Raw genomic sequence first — 22,492 nt, 5'->3', positions numbered from 1 at the left:
GCACTGCCATTTGTTAGATGCTGCTCGAGCTAGCTCTGCTCTCAGCAGCAACGTTAAAAAAATGTATGCCTTCTGTGAGGGTCGAAATTACGACCCCTGGTTTACGAGACCAGTTTTCTACCACTGAGCTAAGAAGGCCGCAGCTTTGCCTTCGTGAGCTACTCCCGAATTGTCACGTCATCATACTGAATCTTACAGCCCTCGACCAGATATCGGATTTGACACACACATGCTGCTGGAGGTGTCCACCTTACCGTTTTCCAACTCTCTTCACTGTTTCACCCTTACGATCGACGACGAGCGTCAAGCCACCAAAGGTTTGCGGTCTGCGCAAAACGTGACCTAGTGCACAGCTTGTGGGATAGCGTGGCTCTACTGTGAGACGCGCCTTTCGACTCCTCTCTCCGGCTACAGTATGCTGTCGTCCACAGGGGCACTGAAGTTGCCCATTGGGCTTCATGTAAGGCGACTGCACGCCGCTCGGCCAACAGCGGCCTACTGCAGACCGACACTTAAGAGACGCCAAATGCAGATCGACATCGAGAGAGAGGCCCTGTCACATGGCACTCGCGGTGTATACGCTGAAATGAAATGTAAATAATACATCTTTTGTAGTGGGCCATGTTTTTACCTCCACTGTCACGTGGCTGAATGTGTATAAGGGTGTGTGGCATCATTCAAACACAGCCAAACTGTCACTCTAGCTGTGTATCTCTATCAAAGTGGACATATGTCTTCACCTCGGTGGCGATTAAAACGATTTCGCCCCCGGGTGGGCTCGAACCACCAACCTTTCGGTTAACAGCCGAACGCGCTAGCCGATTGCTCCACGGAGGCCTTGACTTGCGATCACTCCTGCTCTCTTTATCAATGCAACTCGTATACTTTCTGCAGGCACCTCGCAGAATGGTAGTATCTGCTTACGCCTCTTCACATGGATAACGTGCATGCTCACTGTAGCGGAGCTCATAAACGAATGACATCGCCAAGCATGACATTCTACTACAAAATGCATACAAAACAGTGTTCCGCCTACACATTCAGTAAACGTCTGATGCAAGTAGAGCTTTCTTTCTCGGTTGTAGAACTTCCCCTTCATTCAGTGCACTGCCATTTGTTAGATGCTGCTCGAGCTAGCTCTGCTCTCAGCAGCAACGTTAAAAAAATGTATGCCTTCTGTGAGGGTCGAAATTACGACCCCTGGTTTACGAGACCAGTTTTCTACCACTGAGCTAAGAAGGCCGCAGCTTTGCCTTCGTGAGCTACTCCCGAATTGTCACGTCATCATACTGAATCTTACAGCCCTCGACCAGATATCGGATTTGACACACACATGCTGCTGGAGGTGTCCACCTTACCGTTTTCCAACTCTCTTCACTGTTTCACCCTTACGATCGACGACGAGCGTCAAGCCACCAAAGGTTTGCGGTCTGCGCAAAACGTGACCTAGTGCACAGCTTGTGGGATAGCGTGGCTCTACTGTGAGACGCGCCTTTCGACTCCTCTCTCCGGCTACAGTATGCTGTCGTCCACAGGGGCACTGAAGTTGCCCATTGGGCTTCATGTAAGGCGACTGCACGCCGCTCGGCCAACAGCGGCCTACTGCAGACCGACACTTAAGAGACGCCAAATGCAGATCGACATCGAGAGAGAGGCCCTGTCATATGGCACTCGCGGTGTATACGCTGAAATGAAATGTAAATAATACATCTTTTGTAGTGGTCGTCGCTCTACTGCAGTGTCACACATGCCGAATGAATAGGAAAACAGTAGAACGTCCGCATAGGGCCATGTTTTTACCTCCACTGTCACGTGGCTGATTATGTATAAGGCTGTGTGGCATCATTCAAACACAGCCAAACTGTCACTCTAGCTGTGTATCTCTATCAAAGTGGACATATGTCTTCACCTCGGTGGCGATTAAAACGATTTCGCCCCCGGGTGGGCTCGAACCACCAACCTTTCGGTTAACAGCCGAACGCGCTAGCCGATTGCTCCACGGAGGCCTTGACTTGCGATCACTCCTGCTCTCTTTATCAATGCAACTCGTATACTTTCTGCAGGCACCTCGCAGAATGGTAGTATCTGCTTACGCCTCTTCACATGGATAACGTGCATGCTCACTGTAGCGGAGCTCATAAACGAATGACATCGCCAAGCATGACATTCTACTACAAAATGCATACAAAACAGTGTTCCGCCTACACATTCAGTAAACGTCTGATGCAAGTAGAGCTTTCTTTCTCGGTTGTAGAACTTCCCCTTCATTCAGTGCACTGCCATTTGTTAGATGCTGCTCGAGCTAGCTCTGCTCTCAGCAGCAACGTTAAAAAAATGTATGCCTTCTGTGAGGGTCGAAATTACGACCCCTGGTTTACGAGACCAGTTTTCTACCACTGAGCTAAGAAGGCCGCAGCTTTGCCTTCGTGAGCTACTCCCGAATTGTCACGTCATCATACTGAATCTTACAGCCCTCGACCAGATATCGGATTTGACACACACATGCTGCTGGAGGTGTCCACCTTACCGTTTTCCAACTCTCTTCACTGTTTCACCCTTACGATCGACGACGAGCGTCAAGCCACCAAAGGTTTGCGGTCTGCGCAAAACGTGACCTAGTGCACAGCTTGTGGGATAGCGTGGCTCTACTGTGAGACGCGCCTTTCGACTCCTCTCTCCGGCTACAGTATGCTGTCGTCCACAGGGGCACTGAAGTTGCCCATTGGGCTTCATGTAAGGCGACTGCACGCCGCTCGGCCAACAGCGGCCTACTGCAGACCGACACTTAAGAGACGCCAAATGCAGATCGACATCGAGAGAGAGGCCCTGTCATATGGCACTCGCGGTGTATACGCTGAAATGAAATGTAAATAATACATCTTTTGTAGTGGTCGTCGCTCTACTGCAGTGTCACACATGCCGAATGAATAGGAAAACAGTAGAACGTCCGCATAGGGCCATGTTTTTACCTCCACTGTCACGTGGCTGATTATGTATAAGGCTGTGTGGCATCATTCAAACACAGCCAAACTGTCACTCTAGCTGTGTATCTCTATCAAAGTGGACATATGTCTTCACCTCGGTGGCGATTAAAACGATTTCGCCCCCGGGTGGGCTCGAACCACCAACCTTTCGGTTAACAGCCGAACGCGCTAGCCGATTGCTCCACGGAGGCCTTGACTTGCGATCACTCCTGCTCTCTTTATCAATGCAACTCGTATACTTTCTGCAGGCACCTCGCAGAATGGTAGTATCTGCTTACGCCTCTTCACATGGATAACGTGCATGCTCACTGTAGCGGAGCTCATAAACGAATGACATCGCCAAGCATGACATTCTACTACAAAATGCATACAAAACAGTGTTCCGCCTACACATTCAGTAAACGTCTGATGCAAGTAGAGCTTTCTTTCTCGGTTGTAGAACTTCCCCTTCATTCAGTGCACTGCCATTTGTTAGATGCTGCTCGAGCTAGCTCTGCTCTCAGCAGCAACGTTAAAAAAATGTATGCCTTCTGTGAGGGTCGAAATTACGACCCCTGGTTTACGAGACCAGTTTTCTACCACTGAGCTAAGAAGGCCGCAGCTTTGCCTTCGTGAGCTACTCCCGAATTGTCACGTCATCATACTGAATCTTACAGCCCTCGACCAGATATCGGATTTGACACACACATGCTGCTGGAGGTGTCCACCTTACCGTTTTCCAACTCTCTTCACTGTTTCACCCTTACGATCGACGACGAGCGTCAAGCCACCAAAGGTTTGCGGTCTGCGCAAAACGTGACCTAGTGCACAGCTTGTGGGATAGCGTGGCTCTACTGTGAGACGCGCCTTTCGACTCCTCTCTCCGGCTACAGTATGCTGTCGTCCACAGGGGCACTGAAGTTGCCCATTGGGCTTCATGTAAGGCGACTGCACGCCGCTCGGCCAACAGCGGCCTACTGCAGACCGACACTTAAGAGACGCCAAATGCAGATCGACATCGAGAGAGAGGCCCTGTCATATGGCACTCGCGGTGTATACGCTGAAATGAAATGTAAATAATACATCTTTTGTAGTGGTCGTCGCTCTACTGCAGTGTCACACATGCCGAATGAATAGGAAAACAGTAGAACGTCCGCATAGGGCCATGTTTTTACCTCCACTGTCACGTGGCTGATTATGTATAAGGCTGTGTGGCATCATTCAAACACAGCCAAACTGTCACTCTAGCTGTGTATCTCTATCAAAGTGGACATATGTCTTCACCTCGGTGGCGATTAAAACGATTTCGCCCCCGGGTGGGCTCGAACCACCAACCTTTCGGTTAACAGCCGAACGCGCTAGCCGATTGCTCCACGGAGGCCTTGACTTGCGATCACTCCTGCTCTCTTTATCAATGCAACTCGTATACTTTCTGCAGGCACCTCGCAGAATGGTAGTATCTGCTTACGCCTCTTCACATGGATAACGTGCATGCTCACTGTAGCGGAGCTCATAAACGAATGACATCGCCAAGCATGACATTCTACTACAAAATGCATACAAAACAGTGTTCCGCCTACACATTCAGTAAACGTCTGATGCAAGTAGAGCTTTCTTTCTCGGTTGTAGAACTTCCCCTTCATTCAGTGCACTGCCATTTGTTAGATGCTGCTCGAGCTAGCTCTGCTCTCAGCAGCAACGTTAAAAAAATGTATGCCTTCTGTGAGGGTCGAAATTACGACCCCTGGTTTACGAGACCAGTTTTCTACCACTGAGCTAAGAAGGCCGCAGCTTTGCCTTCGTGAGCTACTCCCGAATTGTCACGTCATCATACTGAATCTTACAGCCCTCGACCAGATATCGGATTTGACACACACATGCTGCTGGAGGTGTCCACCTTACCGTTTTCCAACTCTCTTCACTGTTTCACCCTTACGATCGACGACGAGCGTCAAGCCACCAAAGGTTTGCGGTCTGCGCAAAACGTGACCTAGTGCACAGCTTGTGGGATAGCGTGGCTCTACTGTGAGACGCGCCTTTCGACTCCTCTCTCCGGCTACAGTATGCTGTCGTCCACAGGGGCACTGAAGTTGCCCATTGGGCTTCATGTAAGGCGACTGCACGCCGCTCGGCCAACAGCGGCCTACTGCAGACCGACACTTAAGAGACGCCAAATGCAGATCGACATCGAGAGAGAGGCCCTGTCATATGGCACTCGCGGTGTATACGCTGAAATGAAATGTAAATAATACATCTTTTGTAGTGGTCGTCGCTCTACTGCAGTGTCACACATGCCGAATGAATAGGAAAACAGTAGAACGTCCGCATAGGGCCATGTTTTTACCTCCACTGTCACGTGGCTGATTATGTATAAGGCTGTGTGGCATCATTCAAACACAGCCAAACTGTCACTCTAGCTGTGTATCTCTATCAAAGTGGACATATGTCTTCACCTCGGTGGCGATTAAAACGATTTCGCCCCCGGGTGGGCTCGAACCACCAACCTTTCGGTTAACAGCCGAACGCGCTAGCCGATTGCTCCACGGAGGCCTTGACTTGCGATCACTCCTGCTCTCTTTATCAATGCAACTCGTATACTTTCTGCAGGCACCTCGCAGAATGGTAGTATCTGCTTACGCCTCTTCACATGGATAACGTGCATGCTCACTGTAGCGGAGCTCATAAACGAATGACATCGCCAAGCATGACATTCTACTACAAAATGCATACAAAACAGTGTTCCGCCTACACATTCAGTAAACGTCTGATGCAAGTAGAGCTTTCTTTCTCGGTTGTAGAACTTCCCCTTCATTCAGTGCACTGCCATTTGTTAGATGCTGCTCGAGCTAGCTCTGCTCTCAGCAGCAACGTTAAAAAAATGTATGCCTTCTGTGAGGGTCGAAATTACGACCCCTGGTTTACGAGACCAGTTTTCTACCACTGAGCTAAGAAGGCCGCAGCTTTGCCTTCGTGAGCTACTCCCGAATTGTCACGTCATCATACTGAATCTTACAGCCCTCGACCAGATATCGGATTTGACACACACATGCTGCTGGAGGTGTCCACCTTACCGTTTTCCAACTCTCTTCACTGTTTCACCCTTACGATCGACGACGAGCGTCAAGCCACCAAAGGTTTGCGGTCTGCGCAAAACGTGACCTAGTGCACAGCTTGTGGGATAGCGTGGCTCTACTGTGAGACGCGCCTTTCGACTCCTCTCTCCGGCTACAGTATGCTGTCGTCCACAGGGGCACTGAAGTTGCCCATTGGGCTTCATGTAAGGCGACTGCACGCCGCTCGGCCAACAGCGGCCTACTGCAGACCGACACTTAAGAGACGCCAAATGCAGATCGACATCGAGAGAGAGGCCCTGTCATATGGCACTCGCGGTGTATACGCTGAAATGAAATGTAAATAATACATCTTTTGTAGTGGTCGTCGCTCTACTGCAGTGTCACACATGCCGAATGAATAGGAAAACAGTAGAACGTCCGCATAGGGCCATGTTTTTACCTCCACTGTCACGTGGCTGATTATGTATAAGGCTGTGTGGCATCATTCAAACACAGCCAAACTGTCACTCTAGCTGTGTATCTCTATCAAAGTGGACATATGTCTTCACCTCGGTGGCGATTAAAACGATTTCGTCCCCGGGTGGGCTCGAACCACCAACCTTTCGGTTAACAGCCGAACGCGCTAGCCGATTGCTCCACGGAGGCCTTGACTTGCGATCACTCCTGCTCTCTTTATCAATGCAACTCGTATACTTTCTGCAGGCACCTCGCAGAATGGTAGTATCTGCTTACGCCTCTTCACATGGATAACGTGCATGCTCACTGTAGCGGAGCTCATAAACGAATGACATCGCCAAGCATGACATTCTACTACAAAATGCATACAAAACAGTGTTCCGCCTACACATTCAGTAAACGTCTGATGCAAGTAGAGCTTTCTTTCTCGGTTGTAGAACTTCCCCTTCATTCAGTGCACTGCCATTTGTTAGATGCTGCTCGAGCTAGCTCTGCTCTCAGCAGCAACGTTAAAAAAATGTATGCCTTCTGTGAGGGTCGAAATTACGACCCCTGGTTTACGAGACCAGTTTTCTACCACTGAGCTAAGAAGGCCGCAGCTTTGCCTTCGTGAGCTACTCCCGAATTGTCACGTCATCATACTGAATCTTACAGCCCTCGACCAGATATCGGATTTGACACACACATGCTGCTGGAGGTGTCCACCTTACCGTTTTCCAACTCTCTTCACTGTTTCACCCTTACGATCGACGACGAGCGTCAAGCCACCAAAGGTTTGCGGTCTGCGCAAAACGTGACCTAGTGCACAGCTTGTGGGATAGCGTGGCTCTACTGTGAGACGCGCCTTTCGACTCCTCTCTCCGGCTACAGTATGCTGTCGTCCACAGGGGCACTGAAGTTGCCCATTGGGCTTCATGTAAGGCGACTGCACGCCGCTCGGCCAACAGCGGCCTACTGCAGACCGACACTTAAGAGACGCCAAATGCAGATCGACATCGAGAGAGAGGCCCTGTCATATGGCACTCGCGGTGTATACGCTGAAATGAAATGTAAATAATACATCTTTTGTAGTGGTCGTCGCTCTACTGCAGTGTCACACATGCCGAATGAATAGGAAAACAGTAGAACGTCCGCATAGGGCCATGTTTTTACCTCCACTGTCACGTGGCTGATTATGTATAAGGCTGTGTGGCATCATTCAAACACAGCCAAACTGTCACTCTAGCTGTGTATCTCTATCAAAGTGGACATATGTCTTCACCTCGGTGGCGATTAAAACGATTTCGCCCCCGGGTGGGCTCGAACCACCAACCTTTCGGTTAACAGCCGAACGCGCTAGCCGATTGCTCCACGGAGGCCTTGACTTGCGATCACTCCTGCTCTCTTTATCAATGCAACTCGTATACTTTCTGCAGGCACCTCGCAGAATGGTAGTATCTGCTTACGCCTCTTCACATGGATAACGTGCATGCTCACTGTAGCGGAGCTCATAAACGAATGACATCGCCAAGCATGACATTCTACTACAAAATGCATACAAAACAGTGTTCCGCCTACACATTCAGTAAACGTCTGATGCAAGTAGAGCTTTCTTTCTCGGTTGTAGAACTTCCCCTTCATTCAGTGCACTGCCATTTGTTAGATGCTGCTCGAGCTAGCTCTGCTCTCAGCAGCAACGTTAAAAAAATGTATGCCTTCTGTGAGGGTCGAAATTACGACCCCTGGTTTACGAGACCAGTTTTCTACCACTGAGCTAAGAAGGCCGCAGCTTTGCCTTCGTGAGCTACTCCCGAATTGTCACGTCATCATACTGAATCTTACAGCCCTCGACCAGATATCGGATTTGACACACACATGCTGCTGGAGGTGTCCACCTTACCGTTTTCCAACTCTCTTCACTGTTTCACCCTTACGATCGACGACGAGCGTCAAGCCACCAAAGGTTTGCGGTCTGCGCAAAACGTGACCTAGTGCACAGCTTGTGGGATAGCGTGTCTCTACTGTGAGACGCGCCTTTCGACTCCTCTCTCCGGCTACAGTATGCTGTCGTCCACAGGGGCACTGAAGTTGCCCATTGGGCTTCATGTAAGGCGACTGCACGCCGCTCGGCCAACAGCGGCCTACTGCAGACCGACACTTAAGAGACGCCAAATGCAGATCGACATCGAGAGAGAGGCCCTGTCATATGGCACTCGCGGTGTATACGCTGAAATGAAATGTAAATAATACATCTTTTGTAGTGGTCGTCGCTCTACTGCAGTGTCACACATGCCGAATGAATAGGAAAACAGTAGAACGTCCGCATAGGGCCATGTTTTTACCTCCACTGTCACGTGGCTGATTATGTATAAGGCTGTGTGGCATCATTCAAACACAGCCAAACTGTCACTCTAGCTGTGTATCTCTATCAAAGTGGACATATGTCTTCACCTCGGTGGCGATTAAAACGATTTCGCCCCCGGGTGGGCTCGAACCACCAACCTTTCGGTTAACAGCCGAACGCGCTAGCCGATTGCTCCACGGAGGCCTTGACTTGCGATCACTCCTGCTCTCTTTATCAATGCAACTCGTATACTTTCTGCAGGCACCTCGCAGAATGGTAGTATCTGCTTACGCCTCTTCACATGGATAACGTGCATGCTCACTGTAGCGGAGCTCATAAACGAATGACATCGCCAAGCATGACATTCTACTACAAAATGCATACAAAACAGTGTTCCGCCTACACATTCAGTAAACGTCTGATGCAAGTAGAGCTTTCTTTCTCGGTTGTAGAACTTCCCCTTCATTCAGTGCACTGCCATTTGTTAGATGCTGCTCGAGCTAGCTCTGCTCTCAGCAGCAACGTTAAAAAAATGTATGCCTTCTGTGAGGGTCGAAATTACGACCCCTGGTTTACGAGACCAGTTTTCTACCACTGAGCTAAGAAGGCCGCAGCTTTGCCTTCGTGAGCTACTCCCGAATTGTCACGTCATCATACTGAATCTTACAGCCCTCGACCAGATATCGGATTTGACACACACATGCTGCTGGAGGTGTCCACCTTACCGTTTTCCAACTCTCTTCACTGTTTCACCCTTACGATCGACGACGAGCGTCAAGCCACCAAAGGTTTGCGGTCTGCGCAAAACGTGACCTAGTGCACAGCTTGTGGGATAGCGTGGCTCTACTGTGAGACGCGCCTTTCGACTCCTCTCTCCGGCTACAGTATGCTGTCGTCCACAGGGGCACTGAAGTTGCCCATTGGGCTTCATGTAAGGCGACTGCACGCCGCTCGGCCAACAGCGGCCTACTGCAGACCGACACTTAAGAGACGCCAAATGCAGATCGACATCGAGAGAGAGGCCCTGTCATATGGCACTCGCGGTGTATACGCTGAAATGAAATGTAAATAATACATCTTTTGTAGTGGTCGTCGCTCTACTGCAGTGTCACACATGCCGAATGAATAGGAAAACAGTAGAACGTCCGCATAGGGCCATGTTTTTACCTCCACTGTCACGTGGCTGATTGTGTATAAGGCTGTGTGGCATCATTCAAACACAGCCAAACTGTCACTCTAGCTGTGTATCTCTATCAAAGTGGACATATGTCTTCACCTCGGTGGCGATTAAAACGAATTCGCCCCCGGGTGGGCTCGAACCACCAACCTTTCGGTTAACAGCCGAACGCGCTAGCCGATTGCGCCACGGAGGCCTTGACTTGCGGTCACTCCTGCTCTCTTTATCAATGCAACTCGTATACTTTCTGCAGGCACCTCGCAGAATGGTAGTATCTGCTTACGCCTCTTCACATGGATAACGTGCATGCTCACTGTAGCGGAGCTCATAAACGAATGACATCGCCAAGCATGACATTCTACTACAAAATGCATACAAAACAGTGTTCCGCCTACACATTCAGTAAACGTCTGATGCAAGTAGAGCTTTCTTTCTCGGTTGTAGAACTTCCCCTTCATTCAGTGCACTGCCATTTGTTAGATGCTGCTCGAGCTAGCTCTGCTCTCAGCAGCAACGTTAAAAAAAATGTATGACTTCTGTGAGGGTCGAAATTACGACCCCTGGTTTACGAGACCAGTGCTCTACCACTGAGCTAAGAAGGCCGCAGCTTTGCCTTCGTGAGCTACTCCCGAATTGTCACGTCATCATACTGAATCTTACAGCCCTCGACCAGATATCGGATTTGACACACACATGCTGCTGGAGGTGTCCACCTTACCGTTTTCCAACTCTCTTCACTGTTTCACCCTTACGATCGACGACGAGCGTCAAGCCACCAAAGGTTTGCGGTCTGCGCAAAACGTGACCTAGTGCACAGCTTGTGGGATAGCGTGGCTCTACTGTGAGACGCGCCTTTCGACTCCTCTCTCCGGCTACAGTATGCTGTCGTCCACAGGGGCACTGAAGTTGCCCATTGGGCTTCATGTAAGGCGACTGCACGCCGCTCGGCCAACAGCGGCCTACTGCAGACCGACACTTAAGAGACGCCAAATGCAGATCGACATCGAGAGAGAGGCCCTGTCATATGGCACTCGCGGTGTATACGCTGAAATGAAATGTAAATAATACATCTTTTGTAGTGGTCGTCGCTCTACTGCAGTGTCACACATGCCGAATGAATAGGAAAACAGAGAACGTCCGCATAGGGCCATGTTTTTACCTCCACTGTCACGTGGCTGATTATGTATAAGGCTGTGTGGCATCATTCAAACACAGCCAAACTGTCACTCTAGCTGTGTATCTCTATCAAAGTGGACATATGTCTTCACCTCGGTGGCGATTAAAACGATTTCGCCTCCGGGTGGGCTCGAACCACCAACCTTTCGGTTAACAGCCGAACGCGCTAGCCGATTGCTCCACGGAGGCCTTGACTTGCGGTCACTCCTGCTCTCTTTATCAATGCAACTCGTATACTTTCTGCAGGCACCTCGCAGAATGGTAGTATCTGCTTACGCCTCTTCACATGGATAACGTGCATGCTCACTGTAGCGGAGCTCATAAACGAATGACATCGCCAAGCATGACATTCTACTACAAAATGCATACAAAACAGTGTTCCGCCTACACATTCAGTAAACGTCTGATGCAAGTAGAGCTTTCTTTCTCGGTTGTAGAACTTCCCCTTCATTCAGTGCACTGCCATTTGTTAGATGCTGCTCGAGCTAGCTCTGCTCTCAGCAGCAACGTTAAAAAAATGTATGCCTTCTGTGAGGGTCGAAATTACGACCCCTGGTTTACGAGACCAGTGCTCTACCACTGAGCTAAGAAGGCCGCAGCTTTGCCTTCGTGAGCTACTCCCGAATTGTCACGTCATCATACTGAATCTTACAGCCCTCGACCAGATATCGGATTTGACACACACATGCTGCTGGAGGTGTCCACCTTGCCGTTTTCCAACTCTCTTCACTGTTTCACCCTTACGATCGACGACGAGCGTCAAGCCACCAAAGGTTTGCGGTCTGCGCAAAACTTGACCTAGTGCACAGCTTGTGGGATAGCGTGGCTCTACTGTGAGACGCGCCTTTCGACTCCTCTCTCCGGCTACAGTATGCTGTCGTCCACAGGGGCACTGAAGTTGCCCATTGGGCTTCATGTAAGGCGACTGCACGCCGCTCGGCCAACAGCGGCCTACTGCAGACCGACACTTAAGAGACGCCAAATGCAGATCGACATCGAGAGAGAGGCCCTGTCATATGGCACTCGCGGTGTATACGCTGAAATGAAATGTAAATAATACATCTTTTGTAGTGGTCGTCGCTCTACTGCAGTGTCACACATGCCGAATGAATAGGAAAACAGTAGAACGTCCGCATACGGCCATGTTTTTACCTCCACTGTCACGTGGCTGATTGTGTATAAGGCTGTGTGGTATCATTCAAACACAGCCAAACTGTCACTCTAGCTGTGTATCTCTATCAAAGTGGACATATGTCTTCACCTCGGTGGCGATTAAAACGATTTCGCCTCCGGGTGGGCTCGAACCACCAACCTTTCGGTTAACAGCCGAACGCGCTAGCCGATTGCGCCACGGAGGCCTTGACTTGCGGTCACTCCTGCTCTCTTTATCAATGCAACTCGTATACTTTCTGCAGGCACCTCGCAGAATGGTAGTATCTGCTTACGCCTCTTCACATGGATAACGTGCATGCTCACTGTAGCGGAGCTCATAAACGAATGACATCGCCAAGCATGACATTCTACTACAAAATGCATACAAAACAGTGTTCCGCCTACACATTCAGTAAACCTCTGATGCAAGTAGAGCTTTCTTTCTCGGTTGTAGAACTTCCCCTTCATTCAGTGCACTGCCATTTGTTAGATGCTGCTCGAGCTAGCTCTGCTCTCAGCAGCAACGTTAAAAAAATGTATGCCTTCTGTGAGGGTCGAAATTACGACCCCTGGTTTACGAGACCAGTGCTCTACCACTGAGCTAAGAAGGCCGCAGCTTTGCCTTCGTGAGCTACTCCCGAATTGTCACGTCATCATACTGAATCTTACAGCCCTCGACCAGATATCGGATTTGACACACACATGCTGCTGGAGGTGTCCACCTTACCGTTTTCCAACTCTCTTCACTGTTTCACCCTTACGATCGACGACGAGCGTCAAGCCACCAAAGGTTTGCGGTCTGCGCAAAACTTGACCTAGTGCACAGCTTGTGGGATAGCGTGGCTCTACTGTGAGACGCGCCTTTCGACTCCTCTCTCCGGCTACAGTATGCTGTCGTCCACAGGGGCACTGAAGTTGCCCATTGGGCTTCATGTAAGGCGACTGCACGCCGCTCGGCCAACAGCGGCCTACTGCAGACCGACACTTAAGAGACGCCAAATGCAGATCGACATCGAGAGAGAGGCCCTGTCATATGGCACTCGCGGTGTATACGCTGAAATGAAATGTAAATAATACATATTTTGTAGTGGTCGTCGCTCTACTGCAGTGTCACACATGCCGAATGAATAGGAAAACAGTAGAACGTTCGCATAGGGCCATGTTTTTACCTCCACTGTCACGTGGCTGATTGTGTATAAAGCTGTGTGGCATCATTCAAACACAGCCAAACTGTCACTCTAGCTGTGTATCTCTATCAAAGTGGACATATGTCTTCACCTCGGTGGCGATTAAAACGATTTCGCCCCCGGGTGGGCTCGAACCACCAACCTTTCGGTTAACAGCCGAACGCGCTAGCCGATTGCGCCACGGAGGCCTTGACTTGCGTTCACTCCTGCTCTCTTTATCAATGCAACTCGTATACTTTCTGCAGGCACCTCGCAGAATGGTAGTATCTGCTTACGCCTCTTCACATGGATAACGTGCATGCTCACTGTAGTGGAGCTCATAAACGAATGACATCGCCAAGCATGACATTCTACTACAAAATGCATACAAAACAGTGTTCCGCCTACACATTCAGTAAACGTCTGATGCAAGTAGAGCTTTCTTTCTCGGTTGTAGAACTTCCCCTTCATTCAGTGCACTGCCATTTGTTAGATGCTGCTCGAGCTAGCTCTGCTCTCAGCAGCAACGTTAAAAAAAATGAATGCCTTCTGTGAGGGTCGAACTCACGACCCCTGGTTTACGAGACCAGTGCTCTACCACAGAGCTAAGAAGGCCGCAGCTTTGCCTTCGTGAGCTACTCCCGAATTGTCACGTCATCATACTGAATCTTACAGCCCTCGACCAGATATCGGATTTGACACACACATGCTGCTGGAGGTGTCCACCTTACCGTTTTCCAACTCTCTTCACTGTTTCACCCTTACGATCGACGACGAGCGTCAAGCCACCAAAGGTTTGCGGTCTGCGCAAAACGTGACCTAGTGCACAGCTTGTGGGATAGCGTGGCTCTACTGTGAGACGCGCCTTTCGACTCCTCTCTCCGGCTACAGTATGGTGTCGTCCACAGGGGCACTGAAGTTGCCCATTGGGCTTCATGTAAGGCGACTGCACGCCGCTCGGCCAACAGCGGCCTACTGCAGACCGACACTTAAGAGACGCCAAATGCAGATCGACATCGAGAGAGAGGCCCTGTCATATGGCACTCGCGGTGTATACGCTGAAATGAAATGTAAATAATACATCTTTTGTAGTGGTCGTCGCTCTACTGCAGTGTCACACATGCCGAATGAATAGGAAAACAGTAGAACGTCCGCATAGGGCCATGTTTTTACCTCCACTGTCACGTGGCTGATTGTGTATAAGGCTGTGTGGCATCATTCAAACACAGCCAAACTGTCACTCTAGCTGTGTATCTCTATCAAAGTGGACATATGTCTTCACCTCGGTGGCGATTAAAACGATTTCGCCCCCGGGTGGGCTCGAACCACCAACCTTTCGGTTAACAGCCGAACGCGCTAGCCGATTGCGCCACGGAGGCCTTGACTTGCGGTCACTCCTGCTCTCTTTATCAATGCAACTCGTATACTTTCTGCAGGCACCTCGCAGAATGGTAGTATCTGCTTACGCCTCTTCACATGGATAACGTGCATGCTCACTGTAGCGGAGCTCATAAACGAATGACATCGCCAAGCATGACATTCTACTACAAAATGCATACAAAACAGTGTTCCGCCTACACATTCAGTAAACGTCTGATGCAAGTAGAGCTTTCTTTCTCGGTTGTAGAACTTCCCCTTCATTCAGTGCACTGCCATTTGTTAGATGCTGCTCGAGCTAGCTCTGCTCTCAGCAGCAACGTTAAAAAAAATGTATGACTTCTGTGAGGGTCGAAATTACGACCCCTGGTTTACGAGACCAGTGCTCTACCACTGAGCTAAGAAGGCCGCAGCTTTGCCTTCGTGAGCTACTCCCGAATTGTCACGTCATCATACTGAATCTTACAGCCCTCGACCAGATATCGGATTTGACACACACATGCTGCTGGAGGTGTCCACCTTACCGTTTTCCAACTCTCTTCACTGTTTCACCCTTACGATCGACGACGAGCGTCAAGCCACCAAAGGTTTGCGGTCTGCGCAAAACGTGACCTAGTGCACAGCTTGTGGGATAGCGTGGCTCTACTGTGAGACGCGCCTTTCGACTCCTCTCTCCGGCTACAGTATGCTGTCGTCCACAGGGGCACTGAAGTTGCCCATTGGGCTTCATGTAAGGCGACTGCACGCCGCTCGGCCAACACCGGCCTACTGCAGACCGACACTTAAGAGACGCCAAATGCAGATCGACATCGAGAGAGAGGCCCTGTCATATGGCACTCGCGGTGTATACGCTGAAATGAAATGTAAATAATACATCTTTTGTAGTGGTCGTCGCTCTACTGCAGTGTCACACATGCCGAATGAATAGGAAAACAGTAGAACGTCCGCATAGGGCCATGTTTTTACCTCCACTGTCACGTGGCTGATTGTGTATAAGGCTGTGTGGCATCATTCAAACACAGCCAAACTGTCACTCTAGCTGTGTATCTCTATCAAAGTGGACATATGTCTTCACCTCGGTGGCGATTAAAACGATTTCGCCCCCGGGTGGGCTCGAACCACCAACCTTTCGGTTAACAGCCGAACGCGCTAGCCAATTGCGCCACGGAGGCCTTGACTTGCGGTCACTCCTGCTCTCTTTATCAATGCAACTCGTATACTTTCTGCAGGCACCTCGCAGAATGGTAGTATCTGCTTACGCCTCTTCACATGGATAACGTGCATGCTCACTGTAGCGGAGCTCATAAACGAATGACATCGCCAAGCATGACATTCTACTACAAAATGCATACAAAACAGTGTTCCGCCTACACATTCAGTAAACGTCTGATGCAAGTAGAGCTTTCTTTCTCGGTTGTAGAACTTCCCCTTCATTCAGTGCACTGCCATTTGTTAGATGCTGCTCGAGCTAGCTCTGCTCTCAGCAGCAACGTTAAAAAAATGTATGCCTTCTGTGAGGGTCGAAATTACGACCCCTGGTTTACGAGACCAGTTTTCTACCACTGAGCTAAGAAGGCCGCAGCTTTGCCTTCGTGAGCTACTCCCGAATTGTCACGTCATCATACTGAATCTTACAGCCCTCGACCAGATATCGGATTTGACACACACATGCTGCTGGAGGTGTCCACCTTACCGTTTTCCAACTCTCTTCACTGTTTCACCCTTACGATCGACGACGAGCGTCAAGCCACCAAAGGTTTGCGGTCTGCGCAAAACGTGACCTAGTGCACAGCTTGTGGGATAGCGTGGCTCTACTGTGAGACGCGCCTTTCGACTCCTCTCTCCGGCTACAGTATGCTGTCGTCCACAGGGGCACTGAAGTTGCCCATTGGGCTTCATGTAAGGCGACTGCACGCCGCTCGGCCAACAGCGGCCTACTGCAGACCGACACTTAAGAGACGCCAAATGCAGATCGACATCGAGAGAGAGGCCCTGTCATATGGCACTCGCGGTGTATACGCTGAAATGAAATGTAAATAATACATCTTTTGTAGTGGTCGTCGCTCTACTGCAGTGTCACACATGCCGAATGAATAGGAAAACAGTAGAACGTCCGCATAGGGCCATGTTTTTACCTCCACTGTCACGTGGCTGATTGTGTATAAGGCTGTGTGGCATCATTCAAACACAGCCAAACTGTCACTCTAGCTGTGTATCTCTATCAAAGTGGACATATGTCTTCACCTCGGTGGCGATTAAAACGATTTCGCCCCCGGGTGGGCTCGAACCACCAACCTTTCGGTTAACAGCCGAACGCGCTAGCCGATTGCGCCACGGAGGCCTTGACTTGCGGTCACTCCTGCTCTCTTTATCAATGCAACTCCTATACTTTCTGCAGGCACCTCGCAGAATGGTAGTATCTGCTTACGCCTCTTCACATGGATAACGTGCATGCTCACTGTAGCGGAGCTCATAAACGAATGACATCGCCAAGCATGACATTCTACTACAAAATGCATACAAAACAGTGTTCCGCCTACACATTCAGTAAACGTCTGATGCAAGTAGAGCTTTCTTTCTCGGTTGTAGAACTTCCCCTTCATTCAGTGCACTGCCATTTGTTAGATGCTGCTCGAGCTAGCTCTGCTCTCAGCAGCAACGTTAAAAAAAATGTATGACTTCTGTGAGGGTCGAAATTACGACCCCTGGTTTACGAGACCAGTGCTCTACCACTGAGCTAAGAAGGCCGCAGCTTTGCCTTCGTGAGCTACTCCCGAATTGTCACGTCATCATACTGAATCTTACAGCCCTCGACCAGATATCGGATTTGACACACACATGCTGCTGGAGGTGTCCACCTTACCGTTTTCCAACTCTCTTCACTGTTTCACCCTTACGATCGACGACGAGCGTCAAGCCACCAAAGGTTTGCGGTCTGCGCAAAACGTGACCTAGTGCACAGCTTGTGGGATAGCGTGGCTCTACTGTGAGACGCGCCTTTCGACTCCTCTCTCCGGCTACAGTATGCTGTCGTCCACAGGGGCACTGAAGTTGCCCATTGGGCTTCATGTAAGGCGACTGCACGCCGCTCGGCCAACAGCGGCCTACTGCAGACCGACACTTAAGAGACGCCAAATGCAGATCGACATCGAGAGAGAGGCCCTGTCATATGGCACTCGCGGTGTATACGCTGAAATGAAATGTAAATAATACATCTTTTGTAGTGGTCGTCGCTCTACTGCAGTGTCACACATGCCGAATGAATAGGAAAACAGTAGAACGTCCGCATAGGGCCATGTTTTTACCTCCACTGTCACGTGGCTGATTGTGTATAAGGCTGTGTGGCATCATTCAAACACAGCCAAACTGTCACTCTAGCTGTGTATCTCTATCAAAGTGGACATATGTCTTCACCTCGGTGGCGATTAAAACGATTTCGCCCCCGGGTGGGCTCGAACCACCAACCTTTCGGTTAACAGCCGAACGCGCTAGCCGATTGCGCCACGGAGGCCTTGACTTGCGGTCACTCCTGCTCTCTTTATCAATGCAACTCCTATACTTTCTGCAGGCACCTCGCAGAATGGTAGTATCTGCTTACGCCTCTTCACATGGATAACGTGCATGCTCACTGTAGCGGAGCTCATAAACGAATGACATCGCCAAGCATGACATTCTACTACAAAATGCATACAAAACAGTGTTCCGCCTACACATTCAGTAAACGTCTGATGCAAGTAGAGCTTTCTTTCTCGGTTGTAGAACTTCCCCTTCATTCAGTGCACTGCCATTTGTTAGATGCTGCTCGAGCTAGCTCTGCTCTCAGCAGCAACGTTAAAAAAAATGTATGACTTCTGTGAGGGTCGAAATTACGACCCCTGGTTTACGAGACCAGTGCTCTACCACTGAGCTAAGAAGGCCGCAGCTTTGCCTTCGTGAGCTACTCCCGAATTGTCACGTCATCATACTGAATCTTACAGCCCTCGACCAGATATCGGATTTGACACACACATGCTGCTGGAGGTGTCCACCTTACCGTTTTCCAACTCTCTTCACTGTTTCACCCTTACGATCGACGACGAGCGTCAAGCCACCAAAGGTTTGCGGTCTGCGCAAAACGTGACCTAGTGCACAGCTTGTGGGATAGCGTGGCTCTACTGTGAGACGCGCCTTTCGACTCCTCTCTCCGGCTACAGTATGCTGTCGTCCACAGGGGCACTGAAGTTGCCCATTGGGCTTCATGTAAGGCGACTGCACGCCGCTCGGCCAACACCGGCCTACTGCAGACCGACACTTAAGAGACGCCAAATGCAGATCGACATCGAGAGAGAGGCCCTGTCATATGGCACTCGCGGTGTATACGCTGAAATGAAATGTAAATAATACATCTTTTGTAGTGGTCGTCGCTCTACTGCAGTGTCACACATGCCGAATGAATAGGAAAACAGTAGAACGTCCGCATAGGGCCATGTTTTTACCTCCACTGTCACGTGGCTGATTATGTATAAGGCTGTGTGGCATCATTCAAACACAGCCAAACTGTCACTCTAGCTGTGTATCTCTATCAAAGTGGACATATGTCTTCACCTCGGTGGCGATTAAAACGATTTCGCCTCCGGGTGGGCTCGAACCACCAACCTTTCGGTTAACAGCCGAACGCGCTAGCCGATTGCTCCACGGAGGCCTTGACTTGCGGTCACTCCTGCTCTCTTTATCAATGCAACTCGTATACTTTCTGCAGGCACCTCGCAGAATGGTAGTATCTGCTTACGCCTCTTCACATGGATAACGTGCATGCTCACTGTAGCGGAGCTCATAAACGAATGACATCGCCAAGCATGACATTCTACTACAAAATGCATACAAAACAGTGTTCCGCCTACACATTCAGTAAACGTCTGATGCAAGTAGAGCTTTCTTTCTCGGTTGTAGAACTTCCCCTTCATTCAGTGCACTGCCATTTGTTAGATGCTGCTCGAGCTAGCTCTGCTCTCAGCAGCAACGTTAAAAAAATGTATGCCTTCTGTGAGGGTCGAAATTACGACCCCTGGTTTACGAGACCAGTTTTCTACCACTGAGCTAAGAAGGCCGCAGCTTTGCCTTCGTGAGCTACTCCCGAATTGTCACGTCATCATACTGAATCTTACAGCCCTCGACCAGATATCGGATTTGACACACACATGCTGCTGGAGGTGTCCACCTTACCGTTTTCCAACTCTCTTCACTGTTTCACCCTTACGATCGACGACGAGCGTCAAGCCACCAAAGGTTTGCGGTCTGCGCAAAACGTGACCTAGTGCACAGCTTGTGGGATAGCGTGGCTCTACTGTGAGACGCGCCTTTCGACTCCTCTCTCCGGCTACAGTATGCTGTCGTCCACAGGGGCACTGAAGTTGCCCATTGGGCTTCATGTAAGGCGACTGCACGCCGCTCGGCCAACAGCGGCCTACTGCAGACCGACACTTAAGAGACGCCAAATGCAGATCGACATCGAGAGAGAGGCCCTGTCATATGGCACTCGCGGTGTATACGCTGAAATGAAATGTAAATAATACATCTTTTGTAGTGGTCGTCGCTCTACTGCAGTGTCACACATGCCGAATGAATAGGAAAACAGTAGAACGTCCGCATAGGGCCATGTTTTTACCTCCACTGTCACGTGGCTGATTGTGTATAAGGCTGTGTGGCATCATTCAAACACAGCCAAACTGTCACTCTAGCTGTGTATCTCTATCAAAGTGGACATATGTCTTCACCTCGGTGGCGATTAAAACGATTTCGCCCCCGGGTGGGCTCGAACCACCAACCTTTCGGTTAACAGCCGAACGCGCTAGCCGATTGCGCCACGGAGGCCTTGACTTGCGGTCACTCCTGCTCTCTTTATCAATGCAACTCGTATACTTTCTGCAGGCACCTCGCAGAATGGTAGTATCTGCTTACGCCTCTTCACATGGATAACGTGCATGCTCACTGTAGCGGAGCTCATAAACGAATGACATCGCCAAGCATGACATTCTACTACAAAATGCATACAAAACAGTGTTCCGCCTACACATTCAGTAAACGTCTGATGCAAGTAGAGCTTTCTTTCTCGGTTGTAGAACTTCCCCTTCATTCAGTGCACTGCCATTTGTTAGATGCTGCTCGAGCTAGCTCTGCTCTCAGCAGCAACGTTAAAAAAAATGTATGACTTCTGTGAGGGTCGAAATTACGACCCCTGGTTTACGAGACCAGTGCTCTACCACTGAGCTAAGAAGGCCGCAGCTTTGCCTTCGTGAGCTACTCCCGAATTGTCACGTCATCATACTGAATCTTACAGCCCTCGACCAGATATCGGATTTGACACACACATGCTGCTGGAGGTGTCCACCTTACCGTTTTCCAACTCTCTTCACTGTTTCACCCTTACGATCGACGACGAGCGTCAAGCCACCAAAGGTTTGCGGTCTGCGCAAAACGTGACCTAGTGCACAGCTTGTGGGATAGCGTGGCTCTACTGTGAGACGCGCCTTTCGACTCCTCTCTCCGGCTACAGTATGCTGTCGTCCACAGGGGCACTGAAGTTGCCCATTGGGCTTCATGTAAGGCGACTGCACGCCGCTCGGCCAACAGCGGCCTACTGCAGACCGACACTTAAGAGACGCCAAATGCAGATCGACATCGAGAGAGAGGCCCTGTCATATGGCACTCGCGGTGTATACGCTGAAATGAAATGTAAATAATACATCTTTTGTAGTGGTCGTCGCTCTACTGCAGTGTCACACATGCCGAATGAATAGGAAAACAGTAGAACGTCCGCATAGGGCCATGTTTTTACCTCCACTGTCACGTGGCTGATTGTGTATAAGGCTGTGTGGCATCATTCAAACACAGCCAAACTGTCACTCTAGCTGTGTATCTCTATCAAAGTGGACATATGTCTTCACCTCGGTGGCGATTAAAACGATTTCGCCCCCGGGTGGGCTCGAACCACCAACCTTTCGGTTAACAGCCGAACGCGCTAGCCGATTGCGCCACGGAGGCCTTGACTTGCGGTCACTCCTGCTCTCTTTATCAATGCAACTCCTATACTTTCTGCAGGCACCTCGCAGAATGGTAGTATCTGCTTACGCCTCTTCACATGGATAACGTGCATGCTCACTGTAGCGGAGCTCATAAACGAATGACATCGCCAAGCATGACATTCTACTACAAAATGCATACAAAACAGTGTTCCGCCTACACATTCAGTAAACGTCTGATGCAAGTAGAGCTTTCTTTCTCGGTTGTAGAACTTCCCCTTCATTCAGTGCACTGCCATTTGTTAGATGCTGCTCGAGCTAGCTCTGCTCTCAGCAGCAACGTTAAAAAAAATGTATGACTTCTGTGAGGGTCGAAATTACGACCCCTGGTTTACGAGACCAGTGCTCTACCACTGAGCTAAGAAGGCCGCAGCTTTGCCTTCGTGAGCTACTCCCGAATTGTCACGTCATCATACTGAATCTTACAGCCCTCGACCAGATATCGGATTTGACACACACATGCTGCTGGAGGTGTCCACCTTACCGTTTTCCAACTCTCTTCACTGTTTCACCCTTACGATCGACGACGAGCGTCAAGCCACCAAAGGTTTGCGGTCTGCGCAAAACGTG

The 22,492-nt window shown here is 49.9% G+C and overlaps 28 non-coding genes across 28 annotated transcripts; all 28 read right to left on the bottom strand.

Moving 5' to 3' along the window:
- Nucleotides 1–763: 763 nt before the first annotated feature.
- On the bottom strand, nucleotides 764–837 carry Trnan-guu (transfer RNA asparagine (anticodon GUU)). Its single transcript has one exon. It is a non-coding gene; the product is annotated as a tRNA-Asn (tRNA).
- Nucleotides 838–1,932: 1,095 nt separating this feature from the next.
- Trnan-guu (transfer RNA asparagine (anticodon GUU)) lies at nucleotides 1,933–2,006 on the bottom strand. Its single transcript has one exon. It is a non-coding gene; the product is annotated as a tRNA-Asn (tRNA).
- A 1,095-nt stretch (nucleotides 2,007–3,101) lies between these two features.
- Trnan-guu (transfer RNA asparagine (anticodon GUU)) lies at nucleotides 3,102–3,175 on the bottom strand. Its single transcript has one exon. It is a non-coding gene; the product is annotated as a tRNA-Asn (tRNA).
- A 1,095-nt stretch (nucleotides 3,176–4,270) lies between these two features.
- Trnan-guu (transfer RNA asparagine (anticodon GUU)) lies at nucleotides 4,271–4,344 on the bottom strand. Its single transcript has one exon. It is a non-coding gene; the product is annotated as a tRNA-Asn (tRNA).
- A 1,095-nt stretch (nucleotides 4,345–5,439) lies between these two features.
- Trnan-guu (transfer RNA asparagine (anticodon GUU)) lies at nucleotides 5,440–5,513 on the bottom strand. Its single transcript has one exon. It is a non-coding gene; the product is annotated as a tRNA-Asn (tRNA).
- Nucleotides 5,514–6,608: 1,095 nt separating this feature from the next.
- Trnan-guu (transfer RNA asparagine (anticodon GUU)) lies at nucleotides 6,609–6,682 on the bottom strand. The gene has a single exon. It is a non-coding gene; the product is annotated as a tRNA-Asn (tRNA).
- A 1,095-nt stretch (nucleotides 6,683–7,777) lies between these two features.
- On the bottom strand, nucleotides 7,778–7,851 carry Trnan-guu (transfer RNA asparagine (anticodon GUU)). Its single transcript has one exon. It is a non-coding gene; the product is annotated as a tRNA-Asn (tRNA).
- Nucleotides 7,852–8,946: 1,095 nt separating this feature from the next.
- On the bottom strand, nucleotides 8,947–9,020 carry Trnan-guu (transfer RNA asparagine (anticodon GUU)). The gene has a single exon. It is a non-coding gene; the product is annotated as a tRNA-Asn (tRNA).
- A 1,095-nt stretch (nucleotides 9,021–10,115) lies between these two features.
- Trnan-guu (transfer RNA asparagine (anticodon GUU)) lies at nucleotides 10,116–10,189 on the bottom strand. Its single transcript has one exon. It is a non-coding gene; the product is annotated as a tRNA-Asn (tRNA).
- A 334-nt stretch (nucleotides 10,190–10,523) lies between these two features.
- Nucleotides 10,524–10,596, bottom strand: Trnat-cgu (transfer RNA threonine (anticodon CGU)). Its single transcript has one exon. It is a non-coding gene; the product is annotated as a tRNA-Thr (tRNA).
- Nucleotides 10,597–11,284: 688 nt separating this feature from the next.
- Nucleotides 11,285–11,358, bottom strand: Trnan-guu (transfer RNA asparagine (anticodon GUU)). The gene has a single exon. It is a non-coding gene; the product is annotated as a tRNA-Asn (tRNA).
- A 333-nt stretch (nucleotides 11,359–11,691) lies between these two features.
- On the bottom strand, nucleotides 11,692–11,763 carry Trnat-cgu (transfer RNA threonine (anticodon CGU)). Its single transcript has one exon. It is a non-coding gene; the product is annotated as a tRNA-Thr (tRNA).
- A 690-nt stretch (nucleotides 11,764–12,453) lies between these two features.
- Nucleotides 12,454–12,527, bottom strand: Trnan-guu (transfer RNA asparagine (anticodon GUU)). The gene has a single exon. It is a non-coding gene; the product is annotated as a tRNA-Asn (tRNA).
- A 333-nt stretch (nucleotides 12,528–12,860) lies between these two features.
- Trnat-cgu (transfer RNA threonine (anticodon CGU)) lies at nucleotides 12,861–12,932 on the bottom strand. Its single transcript has one exon. It is a non-coding gene; the product is annotated as a tRNA-Thr (tRNA).
- A 690-nt stretch (nucleotides 12,933–13,622) lies between these two features.
- On the bottom strand, nucleotides 13,623–13,696 carry Trnan-guu (transfer RNA asparagine (anticodon GUU)). The gene has a single exon. It is a non-coding gene; the product is annotated as a tRNA-Asn (tRNA).
- A 334-nt stretch (nucleotides 13,697–14,030) lies between these two features.
- On the bottom strand, nucleotides 14,031–14,102 carry Trnat-cgu (transfer RNA threonine (anticodon CGU)). The gene has a single exon. It is a non-coding gene; the product is annotated as a tRNA-Thr (tRNA).
- A 690-nt stretch (nucleotides 14,103–14,792) lies between these two features.
- Trnan-guu (transfer RNA asparagine (anticodon GUU)) lies at nucleotides 14,793–14,866 on the bottom strand. The gene has a single exon. It is a non-coding gene; the product is annotated as a tRNA-Asn (tRNA).
- A 334-nt stretch (nucleotides 14,867–15,200) lies between these two features.
- Nucleotides 15,201–15,273, bottom strand: Trnat-cgu (transfer RNA threonine (anticodon CGU)). Its single transcript has one exon. It is a non-coding gene; the product is annotated as a tRNA-Thr (tRNA).
- A 689-nt stretch (nucleotides 15,274–15,962) lies between these two features.
- Trnan-guu (transfer RNA asparagine (anticodon GUU)) lies at nucleotides 15,963–16,036 on the bottom strand. The gene has a single exon. It is a non-coding gene; the product is annotated as a tRNA-Asn (tRNA).
- A 1,095-nt stretch (nucleotides 16,037–17,131) lies between these two features.
- Nucleotides 17,132–17,205, bottom strand: Trnan-guu (transfer RNA asparagine (anticodon GUU)). Its single transcript has one exon. It is a non-coding gene; the product is annotated as a tRNA-Asn (tRNA).
- A 334-nt stretch (nucleotides 17,206–17,539) lies between these two features.
- Nucleotides 17,540–17,612, bottom strand: Trnat-cgu (transfer RNA threonine (anticodon CGU)). The gene has a single exon. It is a non-coding gene; the product is annotated as a tRNA-Thr (tRNA).
- A 689-nt stretch (nucleotides 17,613–18,301) lies between these two features.
- Trnan-guu (transfer RNA asparagine (anticodon GUU)) lies at nucleotides 18,302–18,375 on the bottom strand. The gene has a single exon. It is a non-coding gene; the product is annotated as a tRNA-Asn (tRNA).
- A 334-nt stretch (nucleotides 18,376–18,709) lies between these two features.
- Nucleotides 18,710–18,782, bottom strand: Trnat-cgu (transfer RNA threonine (anticodon CGU)). The gene has a single exon. It is a non-coding gene; the product is annotated as a tRNA-Thr (tRNA).
- A 689-nt stretch (nucleotides 18,783–19,471) lies between these two features.
- Trnan-guu (transfer RNA asparagine (anticodon GUU)) lies at nucleotides 19,472–19,545 on the bottom strand. The gene has a single exon. It is a non-coding gene; the product is annotated as a tRNA-Asn (tRNA).
- A 1,095-nt stretch (nucleotides 19,546–20,640) lies between these two features.
- Trnan-guu (transfer RNA asparagine (anticodon GUU)) lies at nucleotides 20,641–20,714 on the bottom strand. The gene has a single exon. It is a non-coding gene; the product is annotated as a tRNA-Asn (tRNA).
- A 334-nt stretch (nucleotides 20,715–21,048) lies between these two features.
- On the bottom strand, nucleotides 21,049–21,121 carry Trnat-cgu (transfer RNA threonine (anticodon CGU)). The gene has a single exon. It is a non-coding gene; the product is annotated as a tRNA-Thr (tRNA).
- A 689-nt stretch (nucleotides 21,122–21,810) lies between these two features.
- On the bottom strand, nucleotides 21,811–21,884 carry Trnan-guu (transfer RNA asparagine (anticodon GUU)). Its single transcript has one exon. It is a non-coding gene; the product is annotated as a tRNA-Asn (tRNA).
- A 334-nt stretch (nucleotides 21,885–22,218) lies between these two features.
- On the bottom strand, nucleotides 22,219–22,291 carry Trnat-cgu (transfer RNA threonine (anticodon CGU)). Its single transcript has one exon. It is a non-coding gene; the product is annotated as a tRNA-Thr (tRNA).
- Nucleotides 22,292–22,492: the final 201 nt, after the last annotated feature.

The sequence above is a fragment of the Schistocerca cancellata genome, unplaced genomic scaffold (genome assembly GCF_023864275.1).
Source record: "Schistocerca cancellata isolate TAMUIC-IGC-003103 unplaced genomic scaffold, iqSchCanc2.1 HiC_scaffold_827, whole genome shotgun sequence".
Taxonomy (NCBI): Eukaryota; Metazoa; Arthropoda; class Insecta; order Orthoptera; family Acrididae; genus Schistocerca; species Schistocerca cancellata.
This window is presented reverse-complemented; position numbering and strand designations above follow the sequence as displayed.